Below are 9,872 nucleotides of genomic sequence, written 5' to 3'. Positions count from 1 at the left end.
AAGTTGCCTCACACACAACTTGCACATACTTAAAACGCACCACACATAAAACTCACCACGCGCAAAACTCGCCATGCGCAAAACGTGCTGCACACAACTTGCAACACTAACCTGTCACATGCAACTCGACACAAAAAGTTGGTACATGAATGTCGCCACACAAAACTCATCTCACAAAAGTCACTACATGCATGTCACCACACGCAACTCAACACACACAACCTGACACATGAAACTCGCCCTAAAACACACAAAAGTCTGGTATTATCCTTCAAAAATAAAAATCTGATTAATAAGCAGGCAAACTGCAAGAGCAACAAATGTAACATATAGGAAATATGGCAGCTGTCAGTCACATGACCTGTGTATTAGGTGTATGTGTGAGCTATTATATACTGCCAGGGGGGAGGGATTCCTGTTGGCTGAGGATTTATCAGGCTGCCAATAGCAACCAATCACAGCTCAGCTTCTATTTTGCTACAGTTAATTAATCTAAGCTCTGATTGGTTAATATAGGCAAAAAAGGACATTCTCAGTATAACAAAGCTTGTGTGTGGTAATAGCATGTCAGTTAGGGTGTGTTGATGGAAAGGTTGATGTCAGTCACATAACCTCTATGTGAGAGGATATAGAAACTGCCAGTTACAGACTATTTTTTATCACACTAATGCCTCATAAGAAAAGGAATTCCATGGCACGAATGTCAGCTGATGTGAAAAGAAAAGCTGCATTACGGGCCATTGAAAAATGTGAAGACCGAGAAACAAGGCTGACACACATGAGAACAGCAGCTGCTTCCTCAAGAGCCAATGAACTTTCTGAGCAGAGGAAAGTGAGGCTTGCAGACAAGAGAACAAGAGCTGCTTCCTCAAGGGCCAACGAAGTTTCTGAGGAGAGGGAAGCGAGGCTTGCAGACATGAAAACAAGAGCTGCTTCCTCAAGAGCCAATGAACTTAGTTTTTGCCTTTTGATAATTACATTTACTATTTGTTTTGTGGTTTTTGTGTCCAGAACAAATTTTTGTTAACTCATTCTATTTTGCTAACAGCAGTTAATAACCTGGGCGAAGCCGGGTAGTACAGCTAGTGTAACAATAAATGTGAAGTCTACAAGAAAGTCAGCAAAGCTTTAATTATGCTAGAATACTGTAATAAATGTAATATGAATATTTAACAAAATAACCTGCAAAAAGCATGAGGAGTAAAGCAGCCGAAGTAGAATAAAATGCACTCTTTATTGAAAACATGTAGCACAATAATAAAGCAATGTGTTAAAAGGAGATATTGAAACAGAGGTAGACTTCTCTGTGGGTGTCTTAATTAGAGACGTCTGATTGCCAACATCCAAAGTATTCAATATGGAAGTGATAAAACAAAAAATTGTAAATAGACATGTGTCAGAACAATTTACAAGCAAATGAGAATACTTAACAGATAAATATAAATCCTGGGGAAAAGACCTTAATGTTTCAATACAGATTTTAATAAGTAAGTAATATGATAATATCTTTATAACAGTAGACCAATTATCACAAAACATCTTATAGTAAAAATGAGACCTTTTTGAATCCAATAAAAATCCCAAAACAAATCAACAATACCTTGACCTGCTAGTCGAAATCCAGGACATAGCATCCTAATAGGAATAAGTCTATAGGATAAATCCTATAATCTAGGTGGGCAAGTATGCAGAAAACACCCACTGTCTGCAATCACACTCCTCTAATTTAAGCACCCACAGTGGAATCTATCTATGTCTTATCATCTCTTGTTAATGCATTTTTTTCATATTGTATTATGTGTTTTCAATAAAAAAAATATTTTATCCTACTCTGACTGTTCTCTCTTAGTCTCTTTTTGTAGGTTTTATATTTTCAGGAGAGCCTTTTGTCACAGATCCCAGGGAGGATACTTTTATCATCCCCATCACTCACATGTCACTAACCAGGGTTGTTTGGTTGCTAAAAAAAAAGGAAGAGAATGTCCAACTTCACCGAATCTGTAAAAAAGAGTTTTCTTTATTCACAAACTTTAAGCATAGAGGATACAGACTTCAGCACAAACCATATGGGTAAGAATCTCAACGCGTTTCTGGAGACTAAGCTCCCTTAACCATGACTCCCTTATCATCCACAACACTCACACCAACATGTCACTAACCAGGGTTGTTTGGTTGCTCCAGTTCTTTTCTGAAGGGGATTTATCTATATCCCACTTCCCAGTTCTGGTTTGGAACTTGCAGCTCTCTGGCGCCCCCCTGACCCTCAGGTCAGACAGGGTACTGCACCTAGGATAATTAGTGACTAGAAAGGCTGCCTTACTTTCTACTAGCTAATTGGCACACTGCTGCGAGGGTGATATAACTACTCCCACTCAGGCAGGAACAATATTTATCAATGCCATCCGTCGCTGCCAGTTATCCCCAAAAACGCAGGAAAATTTCTGCTGCCACCAGCTCCGATTTCTTAATTAATAACGGTTCCAGAGCCAACTCCAATTAGTAGCATAATTCACTTCAGAGGACATGACAGTACGTTATAGAGCAAGGAGAAACTAAGCTAGTAATTTTATATATTTTACTCGAAAAAGGTAGGCAGTGTTTACAAAAAGGTAAAAGGATATTATAAAAGAAGACAACTATCGTATGTGCAGACAATTACAAAAATAAAAAGGGATTAAAGTTGAAAAAACACTTACTGTTCCTTATGTCATTTCATAGCAGAACATGCGGTCTGGGGGAGGGGTGATACATCACGATGCATTACAGAGCATCTCTCAGCTGGCTTCCTGGTCAAAATTCAGTGAAAAATGAGTTCTAACGGTCTTATACCCCTTGGTTGTGACATCACTTAGTGGGCGGAGCTATGGAATGTACTCCTACTTTCTCAGAGGGACTCAAAGTTATGGAGCATTCATATCCACCCAAGCTCCACTCACATAGTGATGACGGAATTACCGTTGATCTTGTTTTTCTACTAGCATTCTATTAAGACCAAACATGACCTGGCTACTAAGAGTAAGCAGTAATTCGTTTCTCAGATACCAAGGGTACAGAAAATCGGAAAACACACTGGGTGATGGTCCGGCCGATACAGTTCCAGACCTAAGCTGCGCAATCATATTCCAGTTTAAGAGAACAAAGGGAAGGCTGTTATGATGCGGTGGTCTAGGAGCAACATGGAACGAGCTCTGAAGGAAGTGGTAACTGTACTGACCGCAGTCTCTAAGCTCAACACAACACTAGAAGCAGCCGTGGAATGATCCTAACTCTCCCTAGGCATCTCGTCACAGCCTAAGAGCTAACTACCCCTAAAGACAGAAGCAGGAAAACTATCTTGCCTCAGAGAAAATCCCCAAAGGATAGATTAGCCCCCCACAAATAATGACTGTGAGTGGAGAGGGAAAAGACATACACAGAATGAAACCAGGATGAGCACAGGAGGCCAGTCTAGCTTGATAGATAGGACAGGATGGAATACTGTGCGGTCAGTATAAAACACTACAAAAATCCACGCAGAGTTTACAAAAAATCTCCACACCTGACTAAAGGTGTGGAGGGTAAATCTGCTTCCCAGAGCTTCCAGCAAGACAGAATTAATTCATACTGATAAGCTGGACAAACATAGAAAGCACTGAACGGATAAGTCCACAATCTGTGAACAGAGCAAGTAAGAACTTAGCTTTGCTGAACTGGTCAGGAAAACAGGTAAATCCAAAGACATGTGAATCCAACCAGAAACCATTTACAAGTGGCACTAGCTGAAGGAACAGCCAGACCTAAATAGCCGAGCAGAAGAGAAGATAAGTGGAGGCAGCTGATGACAGCTAACTCCAAGGAGCAGCCACACCACTTGAAACCACAAGAGGGAGCCCAAGAGCAGAACTCACAAAAGTGCCACTTACAACCACCGGAGGGAGCCCAAGAGCGGAATTCACAACAGTACCCCCCCCCTTGAGGAGGGGTCACCGAACCCTCACCAGAGCCCCCAGGCCGATCAGGATGAGCCAAATGAAAAGCACGAACCAAATCGGCAGCATGGACATCGGAGGCAACAACCCAAGAATTATCCTCCTGGCCATAACCCCTCCACTTGACAAGATACTGAAGCCTCCGCCTCGAAAAACGAGAATCCAAAATCTTCTCAATCTCATATTCCAACTCTCCCTCAACCAACACCAGGGCAGGAGGGTCAACCGAGGGAACAACGGGCACCACGTATCTCCGCAACAAAGATCTGTGGAAAACATTATGAATGGCAAAAGAGGCTGGAAGAGCCAAATGAAACGACACCGGATTAATAATTTCAGAAATTTTATAAGGACCAATAAACCAAGGCTTAAACTTTGGGGACGAAACCTTCATAGGAACATGACGAGAAGACAACCAAACCAAATCCCCCACACGAAGCCGGGGACCAACACTCCGACGGCGGTTAGCAAAACGTTGAGCCCTTTCCTGAGACAACGTCAAATTGTCCACCACATGAGTCCAAATCTGCTGCAGCCTGTCCACCACAGAATCAACACCAGGACAATCAGAAGGCTCAACCTGCCCAGAAGAAAAGCGAGGATGAAAACCAAAATTACAAAAGAAAGCAGAAACCAAAGTAGCTGAACTAGCCCGATTATTAAGGGCAAACTCGGCCACAGGCAAGAAAGACACCCAATCATCCTGATCAGCAGACACAAAGCATCTCAAATAGGTCTCCAAGGTCTGATTAGTTCGCTCAGTTTGGCCATTAGTCTGAGGATGAAACGCCGAAGAAAAAGACAAATCAATGCCCATCCTAGCACAAAAGGACCGCCAAAATCTAGAGACAAACTGAGAACCTCTGTCAGACACAATATTTTCCGCAATGCCATGCAAACGAACCACATGCTGAAAAAACAATGGAACCATATCTGAGGAGGAAGGCAACTTAGGCAAAGGTACCAGATGGACCATTTTAGAGAACCGGTCACAAACAACCCAGATAACAGACATCTTCTGGGAAACAGGAAGATCCGAAATAAAATCCATGGAAATATGCGTCCAGGGCCTCTCAGGGACCGGCAAAGGCAAAAGCAACCCACTAGCGCAGGAACAGCAAGGCTTGGCTCGGGCACAAGTCCCACAGGATTGCACAAAAGCACGGACATTGCGCGACAAGGACGGCCACCAAAAGGACCTAGCAACCAAATCTCTGGTACCAAAAATCCCAGGATGACCAGCCAACACTGAACAATGAACCTCAGAAATTACCTTACTAGTCCATCTATCAGGAACAAACAGCTTCCCCACAGGACAGCGGTCAGGCCTATCAGCCTGAAATTCCTGAAGCACCCGCCACAAATCAGGAGAGATGGCAGAAAGAATCACCCCTTTTTTAAGAATGCCAAATGGCTCAAGGACTCCAGGAGAATCAGGCGAAAAACTCCTAGAGAGGGCATCAGCCTTAACATTCTTAGATCCCGGAAGATACGAGACCACAAAATCAAAACGGGAGAAAAACAGGGACCATCAAGCCTGTCTAGGATTAAGCCGCTTGGCCGACTCGAGGTAAATCAGATTCTTATGATCAGTAAAGACCACAACGCGGTGCCTAGCTCCCTCAAGCCAATGTCGCCACTCCTCAAACGCCCACTTCATAGCCAACAACTCCCGATTGCCGACATCATAATTGCGTTCCGCAGGCGAAAACTTTCTGGAAAAAAAAGCACACGGTTTCATCAAAGAACCATCAGACTCCCTCTGAGACAAAACGGCCCCTGCCCCAATCTCAGAAGCGTCGACCTCAACCTGAAAAGGAAGAGAAACATCCGGCTGACGCAAAACAGGGGCAGAAGTAAATCGGCGTTTAAGCTCCTGAAAGGCCTCAACAGCCGCAGAGGACCAATTCATCACATCCGCGCCTTTCTTCGTCAAATCAGTAAGGGGCTTAACCACACTGGAAAAGTTGGCAATGAAACGGCGATAGAAATTAGCAAAACCCAAAAATTTTTGAAGGCCCTTCTCAGAAGAGGACGCGGAGGAGCCAGAGATTTCGGCAGAGATGCAGACCTCACACGGATCACACGATCTCAGGTACCGAGTCCCTAATAGTGAACATTTCTTCCAGAACTCTGGGTACATCGGACTGTAGTGTCCTACAAAAAGGACTTTCCTTTTGTCCTACCTACCGCTATCGGACCTTTGACCTGGACATGGACCTGCATAGGTTCTTCAGGTCTTTAAGGTTAAAAGTATATTTTTCTGATCCACAGATTAGCGTGGTAAACACCCCACGAGCCCCTACAGCTCCCCAACTCCTATCAGCGGAAAGTTTAGGACTACGCACAAAGAGCCCATTCAGACCAATCAGGCCAATCATTACAATCACTCCAGTCCGATTCCAGCCTAATAATCAAACCAGCAGACAAAGGGGGGGCCCCTGTGATCATGGATAAGAGCGATTACTTAAAAGAAATTAAGAGACAGTTGGATAACACCACTATATACCAAAAATTGGATTCCAACCCCACTCAAGCTATTAGAAACAGAATCTCAGGCATACTACAGAAATACACGGCATTAGGGGTTCTAGACCTAAAAACTTGCAATTATCTCACCAATGACCATCCGGTTACCCCGGTATTCTACACACTTCCCAAAATTCACAAGAATCTTGAGCACCCCCCTGGGCGACCGATAGTGGCGGCCACTAACTCCATATTGTCCCCAATAGCAATTTTCCTGGAAAAAGTCCTAACCCCCCACATCCAGTCCACAAGATCGTTTCTGTTGGACACAGGGGCCTTCCTGGGAATAATACGGGACTTGGGTAGTGTACCAGCCAATGCCATCCTGGCATCTTTGGACGTAAAAGACCTATACACTTCCATACCACATGCGGAAGGTATCAACTCCATCAAAAAACTCCTATCCACCACAGGGACCCATAAACAACAAATTGACATGGTTGTGGAATTACTCACGTTGGTTCTGGATTCGAATCATTTCTTGTTCCAGGACGAATACTACACACAGATATGGGGGACCGCAATGGGCTCCAACGTGGCGCCCCCTACGCTAACTGCTACATGGCAGACTTTGAAGAGAGCGTCATCTACCCCGACCCACGTTTCCGAGACAACGTTTTACTCTGGAAACGTTACATAGACGACATATTTTGCGTCTGGGGCGGCACGTTGGAGTCCTTCCGGTCCTTTGTGGATTTTCTCAACACCGCTTGGCCCGGTATCTCCTTTACCATGGCCCATGACCTACACAGAATGAATTTTCTGGACACAATGGTCATCAAAAACCACGCAGGCAAATTAAGCACTGACATCCACATAAAAAACACAGACCGGAATAGCCTACTGCACTTTGAGAGCTTACACCCCCGAGCCATTAAAAAAGCGATTCCTAAATCCCAAATCCAGCGGGTAACCCGCATAGTTTCGGACAACAAGCTACGGATACAAAGAGTGACAGAAATGGAAGCTAAGTTTCAGGCACGAAGTTACCCTAACTCATTCCTCCAAGAATCCCGGACGCCTGGCCATAATAACAGAACAAAGACAAATAATCGTATTCCATTCGTCCATTCCTTTCACCCGTTCGCTTATATCCTCCATAAAAATATACGCCAGCACTGGCATTTACTCACAACCGCCCATCCCAATATTCCAGAGTTTAGAGAACCATTTCTCCCGTGTTTTAGAAGACCCCGGAATCTGAGAGATACATTGGTAAGAGCTGACGTAGGATCGGATAAAAAGGTACCCACACAACGGTTCCTTCAGAACCCTCGCCTCGGGACCTTCCCTTGTCTCCACTGCACCCAATGCAGCAATGTTCTCAAGGGTAGTTCATTCCACCATCCACGCTCAGGCAAATCCTTTCCAATTAAAAACTATTTCAACTGTGACTCGGCTTACGTGGTGTACCTTATCAAGTGCCCCTGTGGCATGCTTTATGTGGGAGAGACAACCCGGCCTATCCGGGAACGTATCTCTAAGCATAAGTCCACAATCAGGTGTGGCAACACGCTCTTACCCATCCCACAACACTTTATATCGAAAGGCCACAACATTTCTCAGCTAATGTTTCAGGTAATTGAGCAGGTCCCAGCGCCCAGACGGGGGGGAGACAGATTAGCCTCCCTGAAACGTACGGAGGCTTTTTGGATCCATACCCTGGATACTCTGCACCCCAAAGGTCTGAATAGGGATTATGACCTTGTCTCCTTTACCTAATCACATGTGGCCTTCTTTAATCAATTATGGGTTCCGTATTCTAAAGTACTCACAGTTGATAATTACATACACTTTGATCTAGGTGGTAACTGCTTTTTTTGTCATGTTTAAGTTTCTAACATATTTATCTGTTTTCCTAGAGCCGACTCTATTAACCACCATGTGAATAACCACCACTTCCACCTTATCAGCGCCGCTATCACTTTTTCCGTACCATCTGAGATTCTCCATCTGGTCCACGCACACAGTGCACACCTTGGAAAGTCCCGCCTCCCTCCTCGAGAGTCCCACTATTGCCCGGCTTGCTCCTGTCAATCCCAGGCCACAACATGCGGTCACTTCCGGTACGTCACTTCCAGTCCGGCCGGCGCGCACATAAGGTACGCCGATCTGGCGTCCCTTCACTCGGGCATTCTCTCCGACAGCGGTGGACACTGCATCCTAACCCGTTCCTCTACAGGTAACTCTCCAGCCTTACCTTCAGCCCCCTCTTGAAGGGGATATGACGCCACTGTCCCGGCAACCTAGCGGGGCTAGGATGCCACTTAGCATCATCCCTGACTTTAGCCCTTCTCCCTCCACAGCCTGCAGCCGTGCTATTCACCGAAGGCGGTCATTTCCTAAGGTACTGACACTCACCTAGGACCTTTCACACTATTGGCACTGGCATATTCCAGTATGGTAGTTCATATTGCGGGGTCTCTTCTCCCTCATTTTAGGGACAACCCAGGAATTCACCACGCTCACAGAGCTTATTCTCAGACACGTCTCAGTACGGTACGATCAGCGACACCTTATTTTCCTGTACTCTATTCACCACCAGGGGGGCTGCAACTGACTATTTGGCTCCTCATATTGTTGATTTTCTAATACCGATATATTGTGACCATATGACACATTGTATATACCTTTGTTTTTCCATTTTCTGTTCTTCTGTTTTTCTTTTTTCTGTTATTGATTTGTTCCACACCGTAGATATTTACAGTTGTATTTACAGATGTGTTTACGGATGTATTTATTATTTTTCTTTTTTGCAATATTGTAGTAGAAAAAAACCGGGCATTCTCTCTGACAGCGATGGACACCGTGTCCTAACCCGTTCCTCTACAGCCTGCAGCCGTGCTATTCACCGAAGGCGGTCATTTCCTACGCTCACAGAGCTTATTCTCAGACACGTCTCAGTACGTAACTGACGAAGGCCAGACCAGGCCGAAACGTTTTTCGTACTACGAAAAAAAAAACCCCTTCAGTTTGACTTAAGTTGAGTGCCGGGTTCTTTTTATCTACATGTATATGGCTTGGGAACCTACCCGTGCACCTAAGTAGCTGTGCTCACGTCTTTTGATTCTCTGGGTTGAATCCAGTCATGAATAGCTTGGACCTTAACAGGATCCATTTCTATAGGGAGGGAGAAAAAATAAAACCCCAAAAAAGAGACCTTCTGAACTCCGAATAGGCACTTAGACCCCTTCACAAACAAAGCATTATCACAAAGGATCTGGAACACCATCCTGACCTGCTTCACATGAGACTCCCAATCATCGGAAAAAATCAAAATATCATCCAAATATATGACCATGAATTTATCAAGATAATTGCGGAAAATATCATGCATGAAAGACTGGAACACAGATGGAGCATTAGAGAGCCCAA

The sequence above is a fragment of the Ranitomeya imitator genome, chromosome 1 (assembly GCF_032444005.1).
Source record: "Ranitomeya imitator isolate aRanImi1 chromosome 1, aRanImi1.pri, whole genome shotgun sequence".
In the NCBI taxonomy this organism is placed as follows: Eukaryota; Metazoa; Chordata; class Amphibia; order Anura; family Dendrobatidae; genus Ranitomeya; species Ranitomeya imitator.
Note: the sequence above shows the minus strand (reverse complement) of the source record.